The sequence below is a fragment of the Anthonomus grandis genome, chromosome 20, assembly GCF_022605725.1.
Source record: "Anthonomus grandis grandis chromosome 20, icAntGran1.3, whole genome shotgun sequence".
In the NCBI taxonomy this organism is placed as follows: Eukaryota; Metazoa; Arthropoda; class Insecta; order Coleoptera; family Curculionidae; genus Anthonomus; species Anthonomus grandis.
In genome coordinates, this window is record NC_065565.1 from 969,480 (window position 1) to 988,359 (window position 18,880).

General features: G+C 30.9%; 1 protein-coding gene and 1 long non-coding RNA gene across 2 annotated transcripts in view; one reads left to right on the forward strand and one right to left on the reverse strand.

Annotated features, from left to right (window-relative positions):
* Nucleotides 1-18,880, reverse strand: part of LOC126747824 (uncharacterized) — a 55,198-nt gene that overhangs the window by 17,989 nt on the left and 18,329 nt on the right. The window lies entirely within an intron of this gene.
* LOC126747829 (uncharacterized) lies at nt 9,327-10,175 on the forward strand. The gene is made up of 3 exons (XR_007664427.1): nt 9,327-9,497; nt 9,557-9,867; nt 10,001-10,175. It is a non-coding gene; the product is annotated as an uncharacterized LOC126747829 (long non-coding RNA).

Below are 18,880 nucleotides of genomic sequence, written 5' to 3' on the forward strand. Positions count from 1 at the left end.
TCGAAGCTATAGAAGTCGAGATATTAGTAAAAATGTGGGAAAAACAAAATGAAACTGGTTTTTTCACACGGTATAATTTTTTTTTCTTAAAATGATGACCGACAAATTATAATGTAAGTCCTAAGTTGGCAAGTTCCAGTAAAAAAAACCCAAGAAAAAAAAAAATTTTTTGCTCCAAAATCGAAAGGGGTATAGCCATGAAAAATTGCGAAAAAATGGTTTTTATTTTTTTCTAAATAAACTATAACTCTGACAACTTTTTCTCTTAAACAAAAGTTCTAGGGAATATTACGAGGTATTTAAATGTTAAAACTAATTGATTATAGCTATCACAGATTCGGAGAAAATTGTAAAAAACTATTAATCATAAATATCGAATTATCAAGAGCCCTATGGAAAAATTTCAACTTTTTATTTTTCTATCTTGTACTACTTCAGGATACCTTTCAAAAAGGTTATTATCGATTTGACTCTAAAATGAACAGAAAACCTATTTATTTGCATTTATCGATTTTCGAACAAAATCGGGCCCAAAATGAAAATTTTTTTAAAACATGCTCCAAATTCAAAATTTCTTTTTTCTGGCTAAAGACCACTCAAAAAGTAATAAAAAAGCTTTATGACAAAATTTTTCAAAATCTATAATAATGCCACAATATTACGAGAGAACATAAGTTCCCTTTAAAGCCTATGTATTCGAACCGATGATTTCTTAATTTTTTTTTTAAAGGCAAATTTAAGAAATAATTTAACAAAATAAGATAAAAGGAATAGGGTAATACAAAATATTATCTACAAATATATACATATCATCTAATAGCCAATTTCAATCAAATAGGAAATTTTGATAGTCACGTGACCCTAGAACTCAATATTTTAAAATTTTGTAAAAAATCAACAATTGCATCTTAAATAAACCCCAAATTCCAAATTTGAACCCAATCGGATCAATAGCAAAAAAGTTATGGAAGTCACGTGACTTTAAAATTCAATATGTCAAATTTCTGTCATAATTTATTACTTGCATCCTAAATAAAGCCCAAATACTAAATTTCAACCCAATCGGATCAATAGCAAAAGAATTATGAAAGTCACGTGACTTTAAAATATAATTTGTCAATTATCTGTTAAAATTTATTAATTGTGTCCTAAATAAAGCATAAATACCAAATTTGAACCCAATCGGACTCATAGCAAAAAAGTTACAATAGTCACGTGACCCGGAAGTCAAATGGCAAATATCTGTCAAAAATTAATAATTGCATCCTAAATAAAGCCCAAATACCAAATTTGAACCCAATCAGACCAATAGCAAAAAAGTTACAATAGTCACGTGACCTGGAAGTCAAATGTCAAATATCTGTGAAAAATTAATAATTGCATCCTAAATAAACCCCAAATACCAAATTTCAATCAAATCGGACAAATAGGAAGAAAGTTAAGGTAGTCACGTGACCTTAAAACATAGTCATGTCAAATATCTGTAAAAATGTATTAATCTTATCCGAAATAGGTACTAGGTACCAAATTTCAACCAAATCGCACCAAAAAAGTTATGATACTCGACTAACCTTAAAAATCAATAATTTCAAAAAAATTTTATTTATATCCCAAAAGCAATGTTTAAGAATTGTTAACATTTATTAATAATAAACTAAATAGTAAAAACTCACCTAATATCTAAATTTTTATTTTAAATTAAATAGATCATTACGACTGACCCGTGTATATATTCGAATAATTTTAATAAAATAATCGGGCAAATTTCATTTCGTCTCACCCCGGTATAAAACCACTGACTTTTCAAAAAAACGGCATTTTTCGAAGACGTCAAAATGTTTGCCGAATTTTCCTGGGCGCAATACACAATTTCCCCAATTGATATGCACAGATTCGGAAAGCCCATTCATTTTCTGATTCGGTGCTTCCTTTCCCTGATCGTTTTCGGTTCATTTTTATTCATAATTTTACAAAAAACCCAACCAAGTCCCGGCCACCTGTCACGAGCAAAAAATTTGTATCCACCATGCGTCAAAGTATTGTTCCCACTAGCCATTTCATCAGAGTTTAGGTTGACACCTCCAATTACCTGCAAAAACGCAAAAAAATGGACTTTTTTCATAAAATCGCATTTTTCGGGTACTTGTACTATCGCTGGAACTTTGAAATTTTAGTATGTGTTGTAAAACAAAATTTCGGATCCTTTAGATGTTGTTTGATCTCTTCATCATATACAGGGACGCGGCAAATGAATTAAACGCGAAAATTCGAATTGCTCAGAACCTATTAAAGTTGGAAGATTGTAATTTTACACAAATACTGGGGTTATTAAAGTATTTAATGCCTGAGAATATAAATGGTCCAGATGCCACTACGAAAAAGTTATTAAATAAAATGTGATTTTCGGGTCGGATCTTCATGGGTAAAGTTCATTATTGCTCGCCCTGTATGGCTTACGAAAATTTCGGTTATATGGCATATGAAAGGTAAAGGATGAAGTTATTTTTTGAAAAAAAAAAAATTCCCAAAATAAGTATCGTTTGGCAGGAAATCTCAAAAAACTGAAAATGCTAGAACTCGTAAAATAATTTTTTTACAAAAAAAAGCTCCAAGTATGTTTAATCTCTTATAAAACGAAGTCTTTTCGCCGAAACACTTTTTTTATAAAAATTTTTTTTTAGCCTCTGGAGAAGTTTGAATTTTTTTTTTAGTCACTTTTGTTCGCTTATAATAACTCACCCTGTATACCGATCTGGCCCAAAAAGTATACAGACACGTAAGCCCCAAGAACCCATATATCCTGAAAATTTCAGCTCGATTAAACGCTTTAAAATTGAGATCTCGTGAGCAACTCGATTTTTACCAATTTTTTTACGAATTTTTGACTTTGAGACAGTACCGCTCCGTTTGATGGTACCCGAAAAAAAATTCGTTTACAGATCCATCATTCCCAATGTATTGAGAGACCCTATGCCAAATTTCATCGTTTCGCTAGCCATACAGCCAAAGATATGAATTTTTATTTCCAAAAAAACACGATTTTTCGGGCCCGACCTCGCGTGCATAATATAGTCTGCGACTATATAACAAGTATAGTCGCTTCGCTCCTATACTTTTGGTCCGTGGGGACCAGTTTGGAACCTTTAGGTCTTGTCAGTGATGGGCCTTAGAGGATTTCTTAAAAAAAATCGCAAATTATCAGGTGTACTTAGGTGAGTCAGGGAGGCTAACGTCTACCTGCCGAGGAAAGAGAGGACCAGTTGTTGGGGTATCATGCTTCAAAGAACCATAATTTGTTATATAGTCGCGTTGTGTGTCAATATACTGTCTTATATTTCAAATATCTGTGAAAGTATATTAATTGTATTTTAAATAAAGCCTGAATACCAAATTCGAACAGAATCGGACCAATAGCAAAAAAGTTACGGTAGTCACGTGACCTGGGCTGAAACTCAAATGTTAGTTATCTGTCATAATTTATTAGTTGTATCCTAAATAAACCATAAATACCAAATTCAGAGAGAAGTTCCCATAAGGGTCTATTTATTTAAATAGAACAAACGGGATTTTACGTCGATTTGTTTTAATTTTTCTCTTTATTTTGAAAAGTAATAGTAATAAAATATCAAAAGAATTGATAGGAGGAGAATAAGAAGTAAAAGAAACCATCAACGAATTGAATCGAAGCTATAGAAGCTGAGATATTAGTAAAAATGTGGGAAAAACAAAAGAAAACTGGTTTTTTCCCACGGTATCATTTTTTTTTCTTAAAATAATTTATGACAAATTTTAGTTTTAGCCCTAAACTGGTAATTTTCACTAAAAAAACCCAAGAAAAAAAAAATTTTTTTTTGTTCAAAAATCGAAAGGGGTACAGCCATGAAAAATGTCGAAAAAACGGTTTTTATTTTTTTATTAATAAACTATAAATTTGACAACTTTTTGTATTAAATAAGAGTTCTTCGCTATATTAAGGGGTATTCGCCTGTTAAAACGAATCGGTTCTAGCTATTATACAATCGGAGAAAATTGGAAAAAACTATTAAACATAAATATCGAATTATCAAGAGCCCTATGGAAAAATTTCAATTTTTTATTTTTCTATCCTGTACTACTTCAGAGTATCTTTAAAAAAGATTATTACTAATTTGACTCTAAAATGAACGGAAAACCTATTTCTTTGCATTTTTCGATTTTCGAACAAAATCCGGGGTCAAAATGACCATTTTGTCAAAATATGCTCCGAATTAAAAATTTCTTTTTTCTGGTTAAAAACCATTCAAAAACTAACAAAAAAGCTTTATGACAAAATTTTCCACGATTTATACGAGTGCCATAATATAAAGGGAAATACTAGGTCCCACAAGAGCCTATGTATAGGGAAAAGACAACCGGGTTTTTACGTCGATTTTTTTAATTTTTTAGATTTATTTCGAAAGGTAATTGTAATAAAATATAAAAAGAATTAACAGGAGGAGAATAAGGAATAATAGAAAACATCAACGAATTGAATCGAAACTATAGAAGTCGAGATATTAGTAAAAATGTGAAAAAAAATAAAAGAAACCTCCTTTTTTTTCCCACGGTAGCATTTTTTTTCTTAAAATGATAACCGACAAATTATAATGTAAGCCCTAAGTTGGCAATTTCCAGTAAAAAAAAAACCCAAGAAAAAAAATTTTTTTTTTTGTTCCAAAATCGAAAGGGGTATAGCCATGAAAAATTGTGAAAAAATGGTTTTTATTTTTTTCTAAATAAACTATAACTCTGACAACTTTTTGTCTTAAACAAAAGTTCTAGGGAATGTTACGAGGTATTCGAATGTTAAAACTAATTGATTATAGCTATCACAGATTCGGAGAAAATTGTAAAAAACTATTAATCATAAATATCGAATTATCAAGAGCCCTATGGAAAAATTTCAACTTTTTATTTTTCTATCTTGTATTACTTCAGGATACCTTTCAAAAAGGTTATTATCGATTTGACTCTAAAATGATCAGAAAACCTATTTATTTGCATTTATCGATTTTCAAACAAAATCCGGCCCAAAATGAAAATTTTTCAAAACATGCTCCAAATTCAAAATTTATTATTTCTGGCTAAAGACCATTCAAAAAGTAATGAAAAAGCTTTATGACAAAATTTTTCAAAATCTATAATAATGCTACAATATTACGAAAGAAGATAAGTTCCCTTTAAAGCCTATGTATTCGAACCGATGATTTTTTAATTTTTTTTTTAAGGCAAATTTAAGAAATAATTGAACTAATTAAGATAAAAGGAATAGGGTAATACAAAATATTATCTACAAATATATACATATCATCTAATAGCAAATTTCAATCAAATAGGAAATTTTGATAGTCACGTGACTCTAGAACTTAATATTTTAAAATTTTGTAAGAAATCAACAATTGCATCCTAAATAAACCCCAAATTCCAAATTTGAACCCAATCGGATCAATAGCAAAAAAGTTATGGAAGTCACGTGACTTAAAAAATTCAACATGTCAAATTTCTGTCAAAATTTATTACTGGCATCCTAAATAAAGCCCAAATACTAAATTTCAACCCAATCGGATCAATAGCAAAAGAATTATGAAAGTCACGTGACTTTAAAATATAATTTGTCAATTATCTGTTAAAATTTATTAATTGTGTCCTAAATAAAGCATAAATACCAAATTTGAACCCAATCGGACTCATAGCAAAAAAGTTACAATAGTCACGTGACCCGGATGTCAAATGTCAAATATCTGTCAAAAATTAATAATTGCATCCTAAATAAAGCCCAAATACCAAATTTGAACTCAATCAGACCAATAGCAAAAAAGTTACAATAGTCACGTGACCTAGAAGTCAAATGTCAAATATCTGTGAAAAATTAATAATTGCATCCTAAATAAACCCCAAATACAAAATTTCAATCAAATCGGACAAATAGGAAGAAAGCTAAGGTAGTCACGTGACCTTAAAACATAGTCATGTCAAATATCTGTAAAAATTTATTAATCTTATCCGAAATAGGTACTGGGTACCAAATTTCAACCAAATCGCACCAATACCAAAAAAGTTATGATACTCGACTAACCTTAAAAATCAATAATTTCAAAAATTTTTTATTTATATCCCAAAAGCAATGTTTAAGAATTATTAACATATATTAATAATAAACTAAATAGTAAAAACTCACCAAATATCTAAATTTTTATTTTAAATTAAATAGATCATTACGACTGACCCGTGTATATATTCGAATAATTTTAATAAAATAATCGGGCAAATTTCATTTCGTCTCACCCCGGTATAAAGACACTGACATTTCAAAAAAACGGCATTTTTCGAAGACGTCAAAATGTTTGCCGAATTTTCCTGGCCGCAATACACAATTTCCCCAATTGATATGCACAGATTCGGAAAGCCCATTCATTTTCTGATTCGGTGCTTCCTTTCCCTGATCGTTTCCGGTTCATTTTCATTCATAATTTTACAAAAAACCCGACCAAGTCCCGGCCACCTGTCACGAGCAAAAAATTTGTATCCACCATGCGTCAAAGTATTGTTCCCACTAGCCATTTCATCAGAGTTTAGGTTGACACCTCCAATTACCTGCAAAAACGCAAAAAAATGGACTTTTTTCATAAAATCGCATTTTTCGGGTACTTGTACTATCGCTGGAACCCTGAAATTTTAGTATGTGTTGTAAAACAAAATTTCGGATCCTTTAGATGTTGTTTGATCTTTTCACCATGTACAGGGACGCCGCAAATGAATTAAACGCGAAAATTCGAATTGCTCAGAACCTATTAAAGTTGGAAGATTGTAATTTTACACAAATACTGGGGTTATTAAAGTATTTAATCCCTGAGAATATAAATGGTCCAGGTGCCACCACTAAAAAGTTATTAAATAAAATGTGATTTTTGGGTCGGACCTTCATGGGTAAAGTTCATTATTGCTCGCCCTGTATGGTTCCCAAAAATTTCGGTTATATGGCATATGAAAGGTAAAGGATGAAGTTATTTTTTGAAAAAAAAATTTTCCCCAAAATAAGTATCGTTTGGCGGAAAATCCCAAAAAACTGAAAATGCCAGAACTCGTAAAATAAATTTTTTACAAAAAAAAGCTCCAAGTATGTCAAATCTCTTATAAAATAAAGTCTTTTCGCCGAAACACTTTTTTTATAAAAATTTTTTTTTAGCCTCTGGAGAAGTTTGAATTTTTTTTTTAGTCACTTTTGTTCGCTTATAACAACTCACCCTGTATACCGATCGGGCCCAAAAAGTATACAGACATGAATTACTATAAAGTCTTTTATGCCTAAAAATTTCAATTTTTTTGACAGCGTTAAAATTGAGATCTCGTGCAAAAATGAATTTTGACCGGTTTTTTTACGAATTTTTGACTTTGAGACAGTACCACTCCGTTTGGTGGTACCGGAAAAAAAATTCGTTTACGGATCCATCATTCCCAATGTATTGAGAGACCCTATGCCAAATTTCATCGTTTCGCTAGCCATACAGCCAAAGATATGAATTTTTATTTCCAAAAAAACACGATTTTTCGGACCCGAGGTCGCGTGCATAATATAGTCGCAGACGCTCCTATATAACAAGTACGAGCTTCGCTCGTACTTTGATCAGTTGGGACCAGTAGAAAAGCTTTTGGTCAGAGGAAACTAATTCAAAAAAGAATTAAATTTATTAGAGATTGTTTAACAGGTGCTGCCCCGGCAACGCTGTGAGCTTAACGACCATTTGTTTTTACGGTTTTTGGGGTATCATGCTTCTAAGAATCATGATGTGATAAGAGCTCCGCTCTACTCTTTTCATTCAGCCGTCTTCCTTCAAAGATTGCCGATCCAAGAGACAAGCAACTCGTTAAACAGCTGCTCTGAAGATTTTGAATGAACCATCTGTGTAGATCCTCGAGCAATGAGTTGTGTATTCTCACTATTCACCTTTTCTCTAAATTCTTCCCTTGAAAACCAACCGATGTATTTCATTATAATCTCCTCTTATTCTAGGTCCAATACACCATAATTTGCACTATTTTATTGTTATCATTAGCTTTATCATTAGTTTTCCTGCATTCTATTGAGAGCTTTGGTGTTTCTTATTTTTTCGATTCAGGATATGTGTAGGTAGTATTCTCTTATACATTTCGATAGCTTTAATGCATTTTTCAAGCAAAAAATTGAGAGTCAAATGCAGTCATACAGGAGGATGAAGGTTGGTGAAAACTTCTAGGTCTAGGTCACACCTGATAAAGATATTTTTTATTGCGATAAGAGTAAGTACGCTGAAATAAATAATAAGACTCTAGCACACACTTATGCATAATATATCAACCCTTTGTAAAAATTCAATAATTTTACCTAAATAAAACAAATTTTTGGCAAATCATGTTTCATAAAAGCCTGCATTGAAATATGCAAATGATAATCAGAAACGGAATAAGGAATACAATAAACCATTAACGGATTGAATCGGAGCTACAGAAGCCGAGATATTAATGAAACATTGGAAAAAACAAAAGAAAACATGTTTTTCCAGTATATCACTTTTTTTTTCTTAAAATGGCTATTGACTAATTTTAATGTAAGCCCTAAACAGATAATTTCTAGTAAAAAAAACCAAAGAAAAACATTTTGTTCGAAAATCGACAGGGAAGGATTAAAAAAGGTTATAACCGATTTGACTCTAAAATGAACAGAAAACCTATTTATTTGCATTTTTCAATTCTCGAAGAAAGTCCGTGTTCAAGATGAAATTTTTTTCAAAATATGCTCCCAATTCAATTTTTTTATTGGTTCAAGATCATTCAAAAAATAGTAAAAAAGCTTATTGACAAATTTTTTTCCAATTTATGGGAGTGCCACAATAGAAAAGGAAAAGATTAGACCGTATAATAATCTGTGTATTGGGGTTGGATAAAAGAATTTTCACGTCGACTGTTCTATTTTCCATTTTCATTTTGAAAGTCAATTAGGTAAATGGAAAGATGAATAGAAGCTAAAATTAAGCTAGTAAAATAAACCATTGAAATAAAATAACCGTCACTTGCTTTAACAACCCCTGCAATGAAATTTATCTACTAAACTTACCCTATGTCGCCCAAACCCTAAATTGAAAAAAAACAATTAGAACTAGGTATATGAATTTTGCTGCCAAAATATTAAATTATATAATTTATCAAACCGACCGTGAAAAAATAAATGTTAGTGCGCCCATGACATGCCAAGCTCAAACAGCAATGCTCAATGACATCTGAATTTGACAAGCCAGTTAAATTCAGATGTCAATGTCAACACAACAAAACAATAACATAATTCACCTTGAGAAATTATTATTATTTTTTAACTAATATTTATTGGAAAACTTCAACACAAATTATTTGCTAAATAAAACTGATGAAAATCTCATAACTTCATTCAAGTTCGCATATATTTTGCCTGTGTGGCCTTTGTTTTGTGTACCTAGAATTATTACAAGGTATGATTTGTTTTCATCCTGGTCAACAATTTAACAGCTATGGGACCCATTTGTTGTAGGAGAAGAATTGCATGTTTTAACTGCTGATTAGACTACACAACCAGAAATAAATAAGCTAAATGAAGTATGTTAGGATACCCCAGAGATCATGAAATGTGTTTGATAGGGCTCAGACCATGCACTTAAGGACATCCATCAAGAAATCATTGAGATTCTACCATATTGATGAAATTGGGAAACCAGGAAGAACTGCCTGTCTTTACTGTTGGTTAGAGTACACAGCCAGAAATAAATAAGCTACAGGAAGTATGTTAGGATTCCCCAGAGATCATGAAATGTGTTTGAAGGGATATGAATCAGCTTTTTTGTTGTGAGTAAAACGGAGCAATATTTTAATAAAGTTTTACTTATTACTGGATTGTTTCACCAGAAGATAATTTATATACTTTGTGTTGTCTCAATGAAATATGCATATCTAATTATATATACTTTATTTGTTTCAGATCTTGAATAGGCAAAATGGCACGAGAATCTTCCAACTGGACCCAAAGTCTCTATTTTTGGTTAGAAAATAAAACTTATTTAATGTTTATGTTCCATGACCTGTTTATTGTTTTATTAAATTTTGTCATACAGTTATTTAGTTTTAATAATTAAAGAGAAAATTGATCTATAGTAGTTGTTGTTGTTTTTTTTTTGAAGATTCCATTCCTTAAGGCATAAACCACATTATGCTCTTCTCTGCAGTTATTACCATATGATTGTTATCCATTTCATACACATGTTTAATTTTAATCAAAATTTCATATAATAAATAGTTTTGACAATCTACCCTCATATAAAGCAGATATTATTGGAACAGTTTTCTAAGAGCTACTGTTTATAAGTGGCGATCAGTTTAAATTTGTACATACACTTAATCCGAAATATTTCATAGACAGTATTTATACCTGAATGTTCTTACATACTTAACGAAAGGAGTGCTTTATTCTTTTCCTTAATCATAATATATCTTGTATAATCAATGTTTTTAATTTATTTAGAAAGTCATTTAAGATATGTATTTAGGTCATTAATAAGTTACAATGTCATGCAGAAAAGCAAACTTATCTGGTTTCTAAATTGGTACACTGGCTGAAAGGGAGGACAAGAGAACTCCAAAAACTAACCCTTTCAGCACACTTACAAGTATCTTTTAGTTTCTCATAATGCTCTGGGTCAATTAAATATTTATTTATTCATTTATTTAATCAATATACGGGAAACCCCATTTTAGAAAAGATTTGGTTACAATATTAAATAAAGTAAAAGATGTATAATTAACATAATAAAAGTACTTTCACGAACATAATTAGACAGTATTCAAAACATATACACAAGAAATAAACACAATAAGAAAACAATAAATTAAAATATTTGACCCAGTTGACCAATAAATCCAGAGAGTGAGCTTGCAAATGGATCAAGTTCAGGGTGAGAGTTGAAATAGGCAAGACTAGGACAGATTGAAGAATGTAAAGAATAGTTGAAGTGACAGATTGGTAAAGCAAACAGTTCATGTCTCCTTAGGGTGCATGCAGGGACCTTTAAATTAAAGCTGTTGATGAGAGCAGGGCAATCAATAAGCCCATGAATAACCTTATACATAAAGCTGAGGTCACTTTGAATCCTTCTAGATTCCAACGATTGAAGTCCCAATATTGCCTCCATGTCAAGTAGGTTATCCTGCATATTCAACTTGTAGGAACAGTACTGGGTAAACCTCTTTTGGACTCTTTCAAGTTGCATTTTGTGACAATTATAAAAAGGAGACCAAATGATAGAGGCATACTCTAAATGACTTCTAACCAGTGAACAATAAGGTATCTTCAAACTAGATATAGACATGTCACGACAAGTTTGTAAAACAAAACCTAACATCTGAGAGGCCTTCCCCTCCACAAGATCACAGTGTTCCCCAAATTTGAGCTGAGTATCAAAGACTACTCCTAAATCCTTTATTGAGTCAACAGAACTAAGTACTATGTCATCAATAGTGTATATATTATTCATTTTATTCTAGAGAATCCAATTGAGTAGCACTTATTTACATTTAAAGAGAGATCATTCATATTAGCCCACTTTACAAAAAAATATGTTAAATCATTTATAATATTTTCACTAGATTAGCTATTTTACAGTTTTATTTTCCAGTAGAAGAAGAACATGAATACTCACACAATTCTCTTAAATATTCCAAGTTAAAGGAAAAAACATTCAATAATATTTAAATCTTTTTTTTTTTTGTAAGTCCATTGTTGAAGTGGAGTGGCTATAATATAGTGGGTTGGGAAGACTTTTCTCGACAAATGAAAATGCCAATCTTTTGTCAAGAGGTATGCATTTTGATGAGTTGATTTTTGTTACATCATCATCAGACTCTAACACTACATAGCTGTAATGTTTACATGAAAAACCAGTAAGTTTTTCTGCCCTTCCCAACCCGCTATATTTTAGGTAGGTAAAATAAATGGTGGCCACAGTTAAATAATTAAGTAAAATCATCTTTATTTCAGAAACACTTATGTTACACTTACACATCACTTTATCTGATAGAAAAGAGAGATTTAACAAAAATAGCTGTTCTTTCACCTAATTTAAACATAAACATAATTTATTCATGCCATATACACAAGAATGCTCACATATGTCACAGAGAAAATCTTTACACTTCTTAATATTATTAATAATCAAAGGATTTAAAGCCTAAAAGTTTTATATTATAATTACATATATGAGAAATCATCATTTAGAAATTCTTGTATTGAGAAAAAACATTTTTTCAATAGATATTGTTTTATAGAAAATTCATATTGCAGTAAAAAACTTGGTAGGTAACAGTTTAATGGTAGCAGGGAGAGCATTATAGAGTTTGGGACCATAGAAAGAAACCCCACACATACCCTTGTGTATCCTATAAAGATCTGTATATATATATGTTCTCTATTTCTCGTAAAATGATCATGTACATTTTTGTTTGTGGAGTAATCGCTAATATGTTATTTAATATGTACCAAACTGTGTAATATATAAATACTTCTCTGTAAGGAAACTATCTTTGGTACCTAAGTAATAAAGAATATTAAACAACCATAAAGAACAGATAAAAAAAAAGTCTCTCCAGTTTTAGATTGGTTTTTTCTGCTTCTTTTCACCATCTTCCACCTTATCATGAATTCAATACTTGAAACATCTTGCTGCTAGAATCTGCATTCCTCCCCATTGATAGTGCCACAACTGAATGCTATCTACTGCTTCGGTTATCCTCTTAGATTTTTAAAGCCTGCCATCTCGCTGACCAGAGCATTCAGACTAATGTGTGACAGTCAGAAGCAAAAACATTAAGATACCCTTGTATGGACGCTCATTGTTAGATCATACAGATATCTATTTGTTATTCATATTTTACTAGGGACACATAACTGTAGTTGAATTTTCTTACTCTTTTAAGGTTACACGCCTCTTGCTTGAAGTGCAGAAAACTGATTATATACTTATATGCAAGGTGTAATATAACATTTACAACGTTTAGTTAAGCGCAAATTTGCCAATCTTCAACATTTTGGACCTTATTCCAACTTATAAGTTCAATATTTTTTCCTTTTTGGTATTATTATTTATTTACATAGTACATGACACTCATGACAGAGGTTAGGTTGTCATTGCATTAAAGCTCACATTACATTAAGGCTTACCTTTAACGCTTGCGTTTTCTTTACAACTTATTCAAATAATAACAATGATCCACAGTTAGATTTTGTGGTAAAATAAATAAATAGTCCACATTAAACCTCCACTCCCGCACCCAAAATGCCATGTATGAGTCCTTTTGTCACATGAAAACACTGTCACAAGAATTATCACGGCTAAAAGAACTTGATTTGATAGAAGATATGCACATAATCGGATTCTACAGAGTCTCTTGAATAATTTCACACCAATTTCAGGAAATTCTGAGCTAATTTAAGCATTTTATCAATAAAAATAAGAAGCAAGTCCGAGCCGATACATCCACGTTGACGTTGACTGCTCACGTTGACGTCATGTCATGTTGTCAAAACCGCCGTAAAACTCGGCATTAAAATCGCGGGTAGACGTCAAAATCGACCATTTTCAGACGATGATTTCGGGTATAAAAAAAGGTTTTTACCTTATGATTTGTACATGGAAAAATAGTATAAAGCCTTAGGAACAGTTTAACATCAATTCTGGACCGATTCCAATCGGTTTTAGTAGTTAAATTTCGATTATAAAAAGGGTCTTATTTTAAGTGGAAACGGGCGATAATCGCCGGTTTCGCTGCCATGGAGACGCGCACTTGTTGGGTGCTAGACCACATTAGTTTTTATACCCTGATCATCGGGCCCGTAGGGGTACCAATATTCAGCTGACCGATATTTTGGGACCTTTCATGGAAAATTGCATTTTCTTGGAAAATGGTGATATTTGAAACAAAACGGATTTAGTGGATTATAGCCAGATAAATTCCGCGTGTTTGAGGGCAAAAATGGTCTTCGTAGGTGGCATAGCCATTGCGGTATTAGGCCTCAAAGTCAAAAAATAGTGTAGAGCAAAAACTGGTTTACGTAGATGATTGTAGAGTGTGTCAAAAAATTGCTTTTAAAAGGTTCTTTAAATGCTCCAATTGAATGAAACCTCTAAGTGCCTCCACTAAAAAGTTATTAATATTTGAAAAAAAAAAGTGTGAAAAAGGGTATTTTCAACTGAGGGCTTCTCACCGATATACCATAAACGATAGCCTTAAACTTAATACACCGTTTTATTCGGAAAGACCGCAGGTTCAATTAATCCAAATAAATTTTTTTTAAATTTTGCACCATAAAAATTTCACAGAGAAAAAACTAAAAAAAGTCAATTTTTTAAGGTTTTTTTGGTTTTTCTCCTAAACAAAAAATTTTTTAAAAAAAAGTCCTAAATAAAAATTGTAGCTCTCGATAAGGCGCACACATCTTCTGTGAGTCACTGTTTCCGGAAAGATACCGTTAAACCGTCAGAGGGGCTAGAATATCACAAATGTTTGAAACTTTGAGCGTTAAAAAAAAATACTTCCCGTGTGCTGAGAATTACCAAAAAGTATACAGTCCATCTAGAGATGAGGTCTAATCGACCCGTTAAATTTCATAAAATTCAAACAACCGTTGCGACCTGTATCGAAGCACGCGGAAAAAATCGAACAAAAAAAATTTTTTGAGTTCTAAAGCTTCCCCCTCCCAACTAAAAAAACAAATGAAAAATTGTAGTTGATAGAGTTGTAGCCTCATATATCTAGATTACGAAAAGGTAAAAATCACTTCTCTACCCTAATTAGAAAAAAAGTTATAGGCACTTTTGTCCGCCGAGTCCCGAGGTTGTGCGAAAACTCCAAAAAAAAAGCGTCCCACCATAAGAGCTACGCTCTTATAACAAGTACGAGCTTCGCTCGTACTTTGATCAGTTGGGACCAGTAGAAAAGCTTTTGGTCAGAGGAAACTAATTAAAAAGATTGTTTAACAGGTGCTGCCCCAGCAACGCTGTGAGTCATACAAGGTCTTGTTTTTACGGTTTTTGGGGTATCATGCTTCTAAGAATCATGATGTGATAAGAGCTCCGCTCTACTCTTTTCATTCGGCCGTCTTCCTTCAAAGATTGCCGATCCAAGTGACAAGCAACTCGTTAAACAGCTGCCCTGAAGATTTTGGATGAGCCATCTGTGTAGATCCTAGAGCAATGAGTTTTGTATTCTCACTATTCACCTATCCCCTGAATTGTTCCCTTGAAAACCAACCGATGTATTTCATATTAATCTCTCTAATTCTATGTCCAATACACCTTAATTTGCACTATTTGATTATTATCATTACCTTTATTATTAGTTTTTCTGGATTCTATTGAAAGCTTTGGTGTTTCTTAATTTTATGATTCAGGATATGCGTAGTGTTCTCTTATATATTTCGAAAGCTTTAATGCATTTTTCAAGCGAAGAATTGAGTCAAATGCAGCTATACAGGAGGATGAAGGTTGGTGAAGACTTAGGTCTAGCCCACGCCTGATATTTATGGTGATGAGATTAAGTATGCTGAAAAAAATAATATGACTCTAGCACACACTTATGCATAATATATCAACCCTTTGTAAAAATTCAATAATTTTTCCTAAATAAAACATAAATTTTTAGCAAATCATGTTTCATAAAAACCTGCATTCGAATATGCGAAACTGGTTTTGCCATATATCTTTTCTAATATCCTTTATTTTATATTGGCCCTTATATTAAGGCCAATATAATGAAATATGCAAATGATTGTCAGAAACTGAATAAGGAATGCAATAAACCATTAACGGATTGAATCGGAGCTACAGAAGCCGAGATAATAATGAAACAGTGGAAAAAACAAAAGAAAACTGATTTTTTCCCACCGTACAATTTTTTTTTCCTAAAATGATTATTGGCAAATTTTAAAGTTAGTCCTAAACTAACAATTTCCAGTAAAAAAACCCAAGAAAAAAAATTTTTTTTTTGGTCGAAAATCGAAAGGGGTATGCCCACGAAAAATTTCAAAAAAATGGTTTTTATTTTTTTATAAATAAACTATAACTCTGACAACTTTTTGTATTGAACAAAAGTTCTTGGGAATATTAAGAGGTATCCGTCTGTCAAAACGAATCGGTTTTAGCTATTATAGAATCGGAGAAAATTGGAAAAAACTGTTAATCATAAATATCGAAATATCAAGAGCCCTATGGAAAAACTTCAATTTTTAATTTTTCTATCTTGTACTACTTCAAAATATCTTTAAAAAAAGTTATTACCAATTTGACTCTAAAATTAACAGAAAACCTACTTCTTGGCATTTTTCGATTTTCGAACATTTTTTCAAAATATGCTCTGAATTTAAAATTTTTTTCTTCTGGTGAAAGACCATTCAAAAACTAGTAAAAAAGCTTTATGATAAAATTTTCCACGATTTATACGAGTGCCACAATATAAAGGAAAAGATCAGGTCGCATAAGAATTCATGTATGGGGATAAGACAAACGAGTTTTTTCGTGGATTTTTTTGATTTTTTAGTTTTATTTTTGAGAGCCAATAGTAATAAAATATCAAAAGAATTGACAGGAGGAGAATAACGAATAAAAGAAATCATAAACGAATTAAATCGAAGCTATAGAAGCCGAGATATAAGTAAAAATGTGGGAAAAACAAAAGAAAACTAGTTTTTTCCCACAGTAACATTTTTTTTTCCTAAAATGATTATTAGCAAATTTTAAAGTAAGCCCTAAACTAACAATATACAGTAAAAAAACTCAATAAAAAAAATAATTTTTTTTTGGTCGAAAATCGAAAGGGGTATACCCACGAAAAATTGCGAAAAAATGGTTTTTATTTTTTTTTAAATAAACTATAACTCTGACAACTTTTTGCTTTAAATAAAAGTTCTCGGGAATATTACGAGGTATTCGAGTGTTAAAACGAATTGATTCTAGCCATCACAGAAACGGAGAAAATAGGAAAAAACTATTAAATCAAAATATCAAAATATCAAGAGCCCTATGGATAAATTTAAATTTTTTATTACTCTATCATGTAATATTTCAGAGTACCTTTAAAAAAGGTTATTACCGATTTGACTATAAAATGAACACAAACTTATTTATTTGCATTTTTCGATTTTCAAACAAAATCCGGCCCAAAATGAGCATTTTTTCAAAATATGCTCTGAATTCAAAATTTCTTTTTTCCAGGTAAAGACCATTCAAAAAGAAGTGAAAAAGCTTTATGACAAAATTTTCCACGATGTATACGAGTGCCACAATATAAATGGAAATGATTAGGTCCCATAAGAGTCTATGTATTCGGATTATGCAACCGAGTTTTTACACCGATTTTTTTAAATTTCTTACTTTTATTTTGAGAGACACATGTAGTAAAATATGAAAGAATTAACAGGAGGAAAAACAGGAATAAAAGAAACCATCAACGAATTGAATCGAAGCAATAGAACCCGAGATATTAGTAAAAATGTATGAAAACCAAAATAAAACTCGTTTTTTCCCACTATATCACTTTTTGTCTTAAAATAGCTATTGACTAATTTTAATATAAGCCCTAAACAGATAATTTCTAGTAAAAAAAACAAAGAAAAACATTTTTTTTTGTTCGAAAATCGACAGGGAATGATTAAAAAAAGTTATAACCGATTTGACTCTAAAATGAACTGAAAACCTATTTATTTCCATTTTTCAATTCTCGAAGAAAATCCGTATTCAAGATGAACATATTAGTTCAAGATCATTCAAAAAATAGCAAAAAAGCTTATTGACAAAATTTTCTACATATTATGAGAGTGCCACAATAGAAAGGAAAAGATTAAACCGTATAATAGTCTGTGTATTAGGATTGGATAAAAGAATTTTCACGTCGACTGTTTCTATTTTCCATTTTTATTTTAAAAGGCAATTATATTAAAAGATGAAAAGAATTTAAAAGAAAAAAAATAGGAAACCATCAAGGAACTGAATAGAAGCTATAAAATCTGACATATCAGAAAAAGTTAAAAAAAAGAAATTGAAACAGGTGTTTTACACTGCAACTGGTTTCACATTTATATTCTACTTAACCCCTACTTTAAAAAAATCCCATAAACTAATATTATTACTACTAATTATTACTCTTATTTTCTTTACAAATAATTTCAAGCTATTAATAACCTTAAGCCTTAATAACCCTGTTTCTTACGATTACAACTACGACTATCATAAATAAAAAAATATATATAACAATCACTATTTTATACTTATATATAAACCTAAATAAATCGAATGCCAACTCTCAATCAAATGAATAAAATAAGAAAGAAAACTTATAGTCAAGTGACTCTTTTTTTCTATTGGCCCTGTGCCGAGCACATTTACCCACAAGTTTTAAGCAGAACAACAGTAATTATGATGAATAATGGCTCATATCACATCTACCTATATCTCAAACAAATTTGAAAAACTCATTGTGTCACTTAATAATCTAAAAACTTATATCTAACACTCTAACCTATACATATATTATAGATATATGTATCTATTAATTATTTTATTGCGTGTCTTATATGCTTATTTATTTTATTGAATTATATGAAAAGTTCCGATAGTCACGTGACCTTAAAATTTAATATTGCAAAAATTTGCTAAAAATTGAGAATTGTATCCTATAAAAACCCCAAATACCAAATGTCAAACAAATCAGACCCATAGGAAAAAAGTTTTGATTGTCACGTGGCCTTGAAACTTAATATTTTAAAAATTTATTAATTATCAATATTTATAACCTTAATAAACCTTAAATACCAAAT